Source organism: Octodon degus, unplaced genomic scaffold, assembly GCF_000260255.1.
Source record: "Octodon degus isolate 3935 unplaced genomic scaffold, OctDeg1.0 scaffold00255, whole genome shotgun sequence".
Lineage (NCBI taxonomy): Eukaryota > Metazoa > Chordata > Mammalia > Rodentia > Octodontidae > Octodon > Octodon degus.
In genome coordinates, this window is record NW_004524831.1 from 641742 (window position 1) to 653631 (window position 11890).

The following is an 11890-nucleotide window of genomic DNA, read 5'->3' on the forward strand; positions in this document are numbered from 1 at the left end:
TCCTCAGCTCTAAGGCTGCTCACTTGCAGATACACCATGTTCTTGTTGTTGTCCCTGGAGACGGTAAATCGGCCCTTCACGGAGTCTGCCTAGTATGTGGTACCACTATTGTGATTGGTGTAGCAGATCCACTCCAGCCCCTTCCCTGGAGCCTGGCGGAACCAGTGCATGCCGTAAATACTGAACGTGAATCCTGAGGCTGCGCAGGAGCGTCTCAGGGACCCCCCTGGCTGCACCAAGCCTCCTCCGGACCCCATCAGCTGATTCTCGGCCTGGACACCTGCAAACACAGACATATCCTGATCAGAAACTGTCACACAGGTCCATTGTTTATCCAAGTCACGTTCACTGCCTCACTCCATGTCCTTTCTTCTCAATAATTTACCTTCCATAAGTACAAACAGGAAAACCCAGCTCAGACCAAAGCCCATAGTGATCATCTGTGTTCAGTGCTGATCACAGAGTGGGCACCCCTGGGCATCCAGGGCTGGCCTCCTATGCACAGCTGTAGGGTCAGGGCTGGGCTGGTATTCATGGGCACAGACAGGCCCTATTTGCATAGCCTTCTGCTATATAGACAGCTCTGGGGTTGGACCCTCACAGCAGACAGTGTCCACGGCAGATGTGGGTGTGCTAGGGGAGTTTGGAAACAAAGACACATTCAGGAGAAAATGACAGTTCCTGTGATTATGTTCTGCTGCGTTTTAACTCTTCATCCCCTTTCATTTTTATCCATATACACAGATCATGCATTTCATATTAATGATGCTTGTTTATAAATATGTAAAATGTTTCTCGTCAGGAACTCTTGTGGATGAGACTCTGAGCCAAATGTGTCTCTCAGTATGTTGTACAATGTGAGCTTAGAAAATCATTTCCTATGCTCAAGCCCCATGCTGCTGAGATATTCATTTCCCTAAAAACCCATGTAAGTAGCTCTCATTGAATTACTTGGCTGTGTATGGTTCCCCCCCAAAAAAAAAACAACAGTATATTTATTAATCATTTTCTCTCTTTACAAACTTCTCACTTTAGAACATTGAAGAGATCCAGTCCCGGAGGAACATGGCCCTCCTCTGCCAACTGCCCCTTGGCTACAGATGTGCAGGGTCAGTCCCGAACCACTGCTGTCCTCCTTGCCATAGGAAGGGCCCTGTCCTGGTCTCACGCATTTCATGCACCATCTCCAGCACACAGCAAAAGGTGGGCCAGGATAGTGGTTCCTTTAGCTCAAGTTTAATCTTCTGACTGTGTCCTTACTGACCTCCTAATCTGTAGGGAGACCCAAGTAAGGAGGGTACCAGCCAGCAGGGTATTTCCAAAGGTCTGTCCAAGTTGACAGTGGCCTCCCCAGGTCCAGTCACTCTCAACAGAACCTGTTCTTGAGGTCCCTCCCTGGAAGTCAGGCCAGGTGATGATTACAGGGATGAGGAAGGCTCACTGTCCCCCTACATCAGTCTTCCCATGAGGCCACAGCATAGAAAGTAGAGTGGAGAGATGGTCCACCCATACTCTCCCAGCTCCCACATTTGGGAGCCCCCTTATCCCTGTGTAGAGATTCAGTTTGCCCTAAATACAAAACAGACATGACATGGGGATACTGTGTGAGTCTCTTGTTCTGGTATCACTCTGCACACACAGTTGGTGATGAGCAGGTGACCTGTGAGTGCCATCCCACCAGGCACATGTCAGTGTGAGACCCTGAACTCCCTGTATAGGTGGGCTAGCTCGAAGCCATCTGGGCCCCAAGCCCTGAGTCACAGCCAGACAAGACCAAGGCAGGGGATGTTGTATGGTAATTTCTGGAAGCAGAATCAGGCCGACCAAGTTTCAAAATCTGGCACTAGTTATACGTTTGTAGCCCAAGCCTGGACATTCTTTGTTTCTATCTATCTTTCTTTCTTTGTGTTTAGTGCAGGGTCTACAGGGTCTCACTACGTAGAGCAGACTCGTAATGATTCTCCTGTTTTCAGCCTCCCAAGTGTTAGGATTACAGGTGCGCACCACCACACCCAGTCTCAATCTCCATCTCAGTGCACTCTGGGGATAGGGCTGACATGGCAGGCCGGGGATGGAACCCCTAGCCCCTGCATCTACCTAAGCAGGAGCTTTAATCCGCTGAACTATCTGACCAGCCTAGGACATTCTGGTAGGTGCCACTCTCTGATCCTGTCCCTGATCACCTCAATAAGTTGGCTCCGTGGCAGGACTTATTCTTCCTGCAAATCATGTAAGCTCCAGGACAGAGCAGCTCCCTAGCTGTGTGAGTGCAGCTCCACCTTCCTTAGTGTTGACCACTGGGACTGAGGTAAATAATGCTTTCCCAATCTAGCGGGGCAATGCATGACACCTGAAGAAGATGAACATGACCCAAGCATGGCTCCAATACTGCATGTCATTTTAGGGTCCTTTGCTGTATTCCTTCACTGCATCCCACAAGAAGTGGGCTGAGGGGGTCCCCCTACCCTAACTTACCCATGGGCATCACTGACACTAACTGGATACGCCTGAAAATCAGGACTTCATTCTGCACTGAGTCAGGCACTGGAGTTGAGCACATTCACAGGAAGCTGTGGAGCCAATCATGGTCCCTGAAATACTGCATAGAAACTCTGGGAGAAGAACCACTCTAGATTTGGGACCCTGGAGAAGACAGTGGTGGAGCCAGCACAGTTGACCACCGACGCCTGCACTGCGCTTTCAGGGTCACGTGTTTGGGACAGCAGCTGCCTACTTAGCTGGCTCATCTCTGAGAGGAACACCCACACTCCACAGGACACATTTTTACTGGGAAGTACACACTACTGGCCTGGTGGGCTCCAGTTACTGGTCTCTTCCATCCACAACCTCAGACCCTGAGTCTCCAAATTTGGGGGCGTGTTTCCTGCAGGAATCTGTGTGTCCTCCTGGCTCTGTGACTCTAACTGCACCCCACGGATGTCCCCAATACCCAGAGGAGATAAACCTTGCAGTGATCACCAAGTGGAGAAGGATACATGTGCTTGAGACCTTGGGGACTCCATGCCTGATATGGAAGATGGTGGAGGTAGAGGCTGCTCAAACGCAGTCCTGCCCTCTCTCCTCTGTCTCCAACGCTGTCTGCAGCTTCACTGAGTTCTCTCAGAAGAACATGTTTCCTGCAGCTTTTTCAGCTATAGCCCACTTTCCTCACACTGGGGTACACCCCAGTGCATGATTCTTTGTTGCCCAGGATTTCCTGTCCATGTAACAATCACCAGGAAAGTGTAGGGATTTGGCTGCTTTCCCCTGACATCGCTTTCTTGCTGAGGGACAGTCCATTTCCTGTCACGTATTTCTCCTATAAACTGTTTTGACTCCTTAATAACATACTGGAAGGATGAATGATTGTTCTATAATTAGGACAGTTTTTGTCCAAGTACGACGCATTGCTGGAAACAGCCTCCCCTGAGTGCCTTCTTTCTGGATCAGTGTCTGTGTTCAATTCTCACAAAGCAGGGCTCCCTTAATCCAGGACAGCCTCGTGTGACCATTCTGACACTTTACCTTAGTGATCTTGAGGGTTTCTGGGGATAGCATGTGGGCTGTGTGGCTCCCAGGGCAGGATGTGACCTCATCCTGGTCCTCTGCTGTCCTGCAGTCCTGCAGCTTCTCCCCTCCACGCTCCCTCCACTGTGTGCCGGCAGCCCCCTCTGCCCCTGGAAGGAGGCTCACCTGGGATTCCTGACATCCTGGCTCTCCAGGTTTCTCTGTCGTCATTCAATCAGCTATTTTCTTTCATGGACTCATGAGAAGATGGTAATGCTTATTGTATGCAGATATAGATTCGAGTATGTGGCTCCCTATGTCTTTACACTTTAGAGGAAAACCCAAGAGCACTTCAGTGGAGAAATTATATTCGTACTTGAATCAGAGTTCTAAGATTAATATTTGAGAATGGCATTTTCACAATTATGACTGAACATTCAGTCACAGAGAAGGGAGCTCATGAAAAATTGTTGAGATTTCAAGTATCTGCAGGTAGGTGGAATTCAGAAGCCCAACATCCATGATCTGCCTACATCTCAGGAGATGGCAGCTTCACTGAGCACCCAGGCCTGGATGCTGCTCTGGAAGACGCACTTATTTTGCCTTCAAAACAACAACTGCACCAGGGACATCACATCAGGGGGAGAACATCGCAGTCCTTGACCCCAGTCCAACTCAGGGGCAGAAAAGGGGACAAAGGTGGAGGTGCATGTGGCTTCCCAGGATGAGTGCAACTGTGAGGTCCACAGTCACACCTGAGGGACAGTGGACTGTGTGAAAATGTTAGTTCAGCTCTGCCTTCAGGAGAAAGCCTGCAGGGGAGCTGGGTGTGCAAATGCTTCACTTCTCTTTACCACGTCCCTGCTTCAAAGAAGGCTGTAACTATACAAACGATATTAAGCATGGAAGTATATTTGATTATTTTATAAAAATTAAAGGGGCTGGGGAGATGGTTCAGTAGAATAAGCCCTTCCCTGGCAAGCACAAGGGCCTGCGTTCAATCCCCGATTCTGCAAAAAAAAAAAAAAAAAAAAAGAGGATTATGCCACTGATAAATACAAAACTAACTGGAAAAAAAGTATGATAAGAATAAAAGAAATGTGTATTGTTAGTTATGACAATCTTTTAGGAAGGAAATAATGAATATATGAAACTGTAGTATTGACCCTTACATATCCTTCATTATTTAATTGGGGAGAGAGAGAGAGATTACACTGTGTTATGCTGTACTTTGTGAATTCCCAATTTCTAAGGGCCCAAAGGACAGTGCAGAATCAAGACCCCTTGGACAGAAAGCACGCTGAAGCCATGGACGCGGCCTTGAGTTCAGCTGGCTTCCGCTCTTCCCTCCTCCCTGAGCACAAAGCTGCGGCTGAGGCTGGGAACCAGGCTCCTTTTGGTGGCCAAGGAGAGGAGAGCCGTGTTTTAACAGACTATTAATGGAGAAGTCATGGATTTAATTTCCTAATCTGCAGCTTTTATTTCTGCGTGCGACAGTCCCTCATCATCAGGATAAAATTAGCAGATTCCTTTCTAGATAATGTTGATTTGACATTTAAAAAATCTAATTCCACACAATTTTTTAATTTCCTTGACATGACTATGTTTATCCATCCAGTGAAATTTATATATAAGAGAATATATATATATATATATATGAATTAAATTTAATACAGAATGCTTATATGAACTCGGATAGGTCAGTAGTCACCTAAAGGCTATGGATTTCCGGGTCTGCTCAGGTCCCAGGATGTGAGAACAGAGCGAAATTCCAGAAGCCAACAGAAAGCCCTCACTTGCCGGCTTCCGTTTCTGCCTGTTCCCGGGCCCTGTCGCCTTTTCAATGGATCTCAGCGCCCCCTGCTGGTTCCGACTGCTTCAGCCTGGAGATTCTTGTCCGGTCTCACAATGTCCCCTCGCTGTGGCTTTCAGACAGTAACACACTGCTGCGTCCTCCCTTCTCAGGCTGATCATTTGCAGATACAGCGTGTTTTTGCCGTTGTCTCTGGAGATGGTGAATCGGCCCTTCGCGGAATCTGTGTAGTATACGGTACCACCATTGTGAATGATGTAGGAGATACACCCCAGCCCCTTCCCTGGTGCCTGGCAGACCCAGCTTGTCCAGTAGCTACTGAAGATGAATCTCCTGAGGCTGCACAGGAGAGGCTCAGGGACAGCTCCCCTGGCTGCATCAAGCCTCCCCCGGACTCCACCAGCTGCACCTCAGCCTGAACGCCTGCAAACACGGAGACATCCTGTTCAGAAACTGTCACACATTTCCACTGTTTATCCCAGTCATGTCTACTTCCTCATTTCATAGCCTGCCTTCTCAATAATTTACCTTCCTTAAGTGCAAACAGGAAAACCCAGCTCAGACCCAAACCCATAGTGATCACCTGTGTTCAGTCCTGGTCATTGAGTGGGCACCCCTGGGCATCCAGGGCTGGGCTCCTCTGCACAGCTCCAAGGTGAGGTCAGGGCTGAGCTGGTGTTCATCAGCAGGGTGAACCCCTATTTCCATGGCCTCCTGCAAAGTAAACAGCTCTATGGTTGGACCCTCAGAGCTGGCAGTGTCCACAATAGAAGTGAGTGTGCTGGGGGAGTTTGGTAACAAAGACGTGTTCAGGACAATATGATAGCTCCTGTGAGAGTGTTCTGTTGTGTTTTAACTCTTCATCACCTTTCATTTTTATCCATGTACACAGATCATGCTTTCTACATGATTGATGCTTGCTTTGTAAACATGTAGTGTGTTTCGTGTCAGGAACTATTGTGTTGTCCATGTAGGATCTGATGCTATGTAAATATTATCCCTGTAGGTTAGGCCTTCGCTCCTCTGGTAGGTGGACAGACTGTTTCCTCATCCTGCTCCTGGACACTCCCATTGTAGCTTGCTGACCCCTGTCCCCGGAGTGAGAACACGTGTGACTTTGTTGTGTTCTGTGCTTTTTCTGGAAAAAAAAAAAAAAACCAGTGGGGCCAGGGAGATAACTCAATAGAACAAACACTTGCCTAACAAGGGCAAGGGTCTGAGTTCAATTCCTGGTTCCACAAAACAAAAAAAAAAAAAGAAGGGGGTTGGGCAGGGAGAAGGCTCAGTGGAATAAGCACTTCTCTGGCGAGCGCAAGGGCCTGAGTTCAATCCCTGGTTCTGCCAAATAAATAAATAAATATTATAGAATTTAAATAAATACAGACTGTTGAAATAAATATACTGGTTTGTCATTCTATATACATGTGATAGTTAACGGATTTTGTCAGCTTGAGTCAGAAATGCTCATCTAAATTGAATGACCAGGAGCCCGCAAGATAGCTCAGTGGTCTAAAGAGCCTGCTTAGGCAAGCTTAGGCAGGTTCAGGGGACCCCGGGTCCATTCCCCATACCACATGCCACACCAGCCCCACCCTCAGGGTGGGCTGAGCTAGCCTAAATAAATAAATAAATAAATAAATAAAAAGACCATAGTTCTGGATATGGTTGAAAGGTTTTTCTGCAGACAGAATACCCACCCTGGGTGTGAATGACAATGAACAATAGGCTTGTTGCCTGAATGTAATGAAAGAAAATGAAGAGGAAGGGCGCCAGGGAGATGGCTCAGTGGAATAAGTGCTTCCCTGGCAAGCGCAAGGGCCTGAGTTCAATCCCTGGCTCTGCAAAAAAAAAAAAAAAAAAAAAAAAAAACAGCTAGTAGAAAATGAAGAGGAGGGCTGGTGAGATGGCTCAGTGGTCTAAAGCACCTACTTGGAACAGGCTTGGCAGAGCACAGGGACCGCGGTTCAATCCCCCAGCACCACATGCCAGCCAGCCCCGTCCCCTGGTGGGCTGAGCTGGCCACACACACACACACAAATAAATAAAGGAAAAAAAAAAGAAGAAGAAAATGAAGAGGAAGTATCACTTCTATTTCTTTGCAGGTGCTCCTGTTCTGCAGCTTGCGCCGGACAGTGCGGTGAGCTCCAGGCCTTCAACTAGACCCCACAGATCTCCACCATGCAGACAGGCCTTGCACTCTTTTCCACACCTGACTGCAGGCAGTCATTGCAAGCAATCTAGTAAGTGCTTACACATTTCTGTATCTTGCATTAAATGTGTCTCAAGCACTGAACGATACACTGCATTACTAAAGTGTCATAGAAATGGTAATACTCTAGAATAATTTTGTATTTTCCTTAATGAAACAATCCTCTTCACACCAAATTCTTGCCCAGTGCCATATTCTGTCCCATGTAAATTAGTTTTTTTATAGGATGTTTTATTAGCAGGATTTACAGGGCTGGCCAAATAGCTCAGCAGATTAAAGCACCTGCAAGCAGGCACAGGGGCCAGGGGTTCAACCCCGGGGCCTGGCCTGCCGTCACCACACCCGGTGGTGCACTGAGACAGCAATTGAAACTGGGTGCGGTGGTGCACACCTGCAATCCCAGCTCTTGGGAGGCTGTAAACAGGCGGATCGCTACGGGTCCGATCTAGTAGTGAGACCCTGAACACCCTGCAGACCCTTCCCTAAAAAAAAAAAAAAAAAAAAAAAAAACAGGATTACAAACTGTATGAGGTAGTCAAGTCTGTGTTAATTTCTGCAATCTAGAAAATAATTTTTTTTAGACTAAATTTGATGAGATTTTCTTTTCTGAATTAAGGCACCACCTGTTTTTTCCTCCAATTATTCTATCACCTGCAGAATTTGAGTACCCATTCATTAACATAAAGGCATCCAAAGTGTAGGAGTCCAGGATTTGAAAATTATCAGCAACAGAAAAAGCTTCTGCAAACACCATTGTTGAGTATTTTTCTGTGGTCATAAGCTTATTATTTCTCTTGTTAAATGTATAAATGCTCGGGGCCGGGGAGATGGCTCAGTGGAATAAGCGTTTCCCTGGCAAGCACAAGGGCCTGAGTTCAATCCCCAGTTCAAAAAAAAAAATGTATAAATGCTCAATTGTTGAACTATTTTACTATAAAAGAATTGATCAGATGAGTTTCAGAATGGTTGCACCACTTGTATTTCTTCAGTAATACTTAAGATATAATGCTCTGTAAAATCACTAACAATTTTCCTTTCTTTTTTTTATTCATTTATTTGGTACAGGGTCTCACTACACATCTCGGATTCGTAGTGATCCTCCTGTCTCAGCCTCCCCAGTATGCCACCACGCCTAGTTCCGGGGCCGGCACGGCGTGCAGTACTGGAAATGGAACTTGGGACCTTGCACTTGCCAGGCAGGTGCTTAGCCCACCCAGCCATCTACCAACCCCTGATTTTCCTTTCTTTTCACCCACTGTAACATGTAAATTGTACTTAATCATGTTTATTATCAGTGTGGAATATTTATGTAGATTAGTGAGCTTCACTTTGCATCTTTACACGCATACAACGAACTTTGATTATGTTAACTCATCTTTTCCCTCTTCCCTATGATCCTGATCTTTTCTTTCTAAGTCTCCTTGTACTTTCCTACCATCTTTTATTAAGTTGAATTTTCTCAATGATATCTAATATTTTAATTAAAGATATTTTACCCTATCTTTTATTTGCTGAAGACAGTGTGGAGATTTTCACTCATTTTATCATTGCATTTGTGGCTTGCTTCTGTAGAATTTTAAATATTTTCTCTATACCTTGAAGCAATTCATCTCTCACACCTGCACCTTCTGAATGTTTTCTACTAGTCTGTGCCTTACCTGTGTACTAGGTTTACATAGTTTTCATGGATTCTTCCAGCAAATTTTATGTTTCAGGGACGTATTGTGGCTTTCTATAATTTTTTAAATTTTTTTTTAGGAAGTATGACTTTGGTATGTTTATTCCGAGGACATGACTTGTGTGTGCTACTTCATTTTGTGCTGCTTTCAGCCTTGAATGTCTTCCCATCCTGTTTTAAAGTTTTGTACCCTGTATATGGCATCACAAGGACATAACGTCACCTGCAAGCTGGTGTTGAGTGAAAGGAATTTAGGCCCCTGGCAGAGTGCTTGTTAGGAGATGCCAGGTCACAGCTCTGCACCGTCAGGGCCGTGCAGCCATAGGCATGGTCTTCCGCAATCCCAAGCCGAACAGCACTTGTCATCTTTCTAGTTTACCTAGCCTCAGATGGACACTCCAGAAACATGCGGTTGACAGACTCAATATGCAGACAGATAGAAAGGTATTAATCTTTGCATTTATAAATCCAATGTATCCATCAAATTATTTTTTCTTCTTCAGTGTACTTTGTCAATATTTTAAATATTAATTATATCAGTACTTGACCTCATCATTTCTGGGTATTTCAGAAATACCTCAAATTTTCTGGGTATTTCACAGCCACTGCAAAGAGGAATTAAATTAATTTTTTGAATTAAATTGATTTTTGCCGAATTATTCAAATTAGGCATTTTCAAGAATTACTTATCATCTTATTTTTTATTCTTCAGCTTTTTTAAATGTTTACAAATTCTTTCGGTTTTTAGTGGAGTTCTTAGAATTTTCCGTTAACATGACTGTGTCACCTGCAAATAGGGAAAATAGAACTTCCTTTTTCTAATTTGGGTGTTCTTCATTTTTTGTTTGTTTTTTGCTTGCCTTGACCAGAGATTCAAGTATTTTGTTGAATATAAGCAACACAAAGAAAGACATTCGTCTTGCTGATGATCTTACAGAAATAAAGTTTCAACTTTTCCTGATTCAGCATGACATTAGTTGTGTGTTTCACATATGTAGCTTTTCCTTTTTGAGGTACACTCCCTACCACATTTGTTTACATGGGCTATGTTGGACTTCGACATTTTCAAAAGTTGTTCTCTACATATCGAGATAATTACATGTTTCTGTCACTGCTCTCTAGATGGGCTGTGTCATGTTCAGGGACTTGCTTATGTTGAAGGCTGCTTCCTGACTAGGTATAAGCAACACTGATGTGATGGATATTCATATCAATAAGCTGTTAAAATTTGTCAGCTGGTAAGTTTTGCAGTGAGGTTCCTCTGAGATATTGGTCTCTGAATATATGTTCAGAGATATTGGTCTGTATTATTTTGTTATGATCCCTGTCTCTGGCTTTGACGTTAGGGCAAAGTTGATGCAGAGAAATCATTTGTATGCTGTTCCTTCCTCTCATGGTGAACACTGAAGATACATATGTTTAACATGATTGAACTATTAAACATGTAGACAAATATAAAAAATCATATGATAGTAAGTACAGACTATTTTGTGTTTTAATGAGTTAACAGAACTTTATTCCATTTATTTTTATTTTAATTCATAAGTGTTTGATTATTTAATGATTTCATTCCTTGGTGGGGAGTTGGTACATGTACAAAACATAAGTTTAAATAAAATCTAAAGTGTATTTTTTGGAATAGTTATAAAAATATTATTGGTTACTATTAAAATGTTCGCCTAACTTTGGTAGTGAATCCATTGTTTCTTGAACATTTCTGTCTTTTTCATCTTTTTGAGACAGGGTCTTGCTTATATAGTTGTCTTGCCTGAATCTTACTAAGTGCTCCAGGCTGGTCTTGAATTCAGTAATTCTCCTGCCTCAAACTCCTGAATGTTAAGACTACAGATGTAAACAAAAACATCTGCCTACATTTTGCTTTCAGTGAATCTGATTCACTGTCACTAGTTATTATTATTCTCCTCTCCTTTTTAAATTTATTCCTGGTTAAGATGAATAGGTTAAGTGCCAGTCAGATAGCTCAGCAAATTAAAGCACCTGCTTAGGCAGATGCAGGGGTGAGCGTGCAGTGCCAGCCCCACCCCCAGGGCATCCTGAGAGGACAATTGAGACTGGTGCACGCCTGTAATCCAGCACCTGGGAAGCTGAAAACAGGAGGATCACTACAAGTCCCATCTACATAGTGAGACCCTGTAGACTCTATACTAAATACATTTTTAAAAATTGATAGATTATATGTGTTCAGAAATTTACTATTTCATGTAAGTTTATGTTTATTTATAAAAAGACAACAGTCTAAATAACAGGGTAACATGATGTTTTTATGTTGATTCTCATGACAAACTCTGTAGAGTTTGGGTTATGTACATACTGAACTCATGACCTGAGGCCACTGAGCTCTATTCCCAGCCTTTTTTACTTTGTTTGGTCTACTAGAATTTTACTGAGAATATTTACATGTATGTTCATCAGATATATAGGCTTATAGCATTCTTCTTTAGTAATTCTAGTTGGGGGGATAAGAGGATAATGAGGTATCAAAGGATGAGCTTGGCAAAATTCTTCTCAGCTTTATAATGAATATTTGAGAAAAATATGTTCACCCTGATTTAAATATTAAGCAATATATAGGGCTGGAGAGATGGCTCAGTGGTCTAAAGCACCTACTTAGAACAAGCTTAGCAAAGCATCAGGGACCACGGTTCGATCCCCCAGCACCACA

The 11890-nt window shown here is 44.0% G+C and overlaps 1 pseudogene; it reads right to left on the reverse strand.

Moving 5' to 3' along the window:
* Positions 1-4112: 4112 nt before the first annotated feature.
* On the reverse strand, positions 4113-5894 carry LOC101564173 (annotated as a pseudogene).
* Between the last annotated feature and the right edge of the window lie 5996 nt (positions 5895-11890).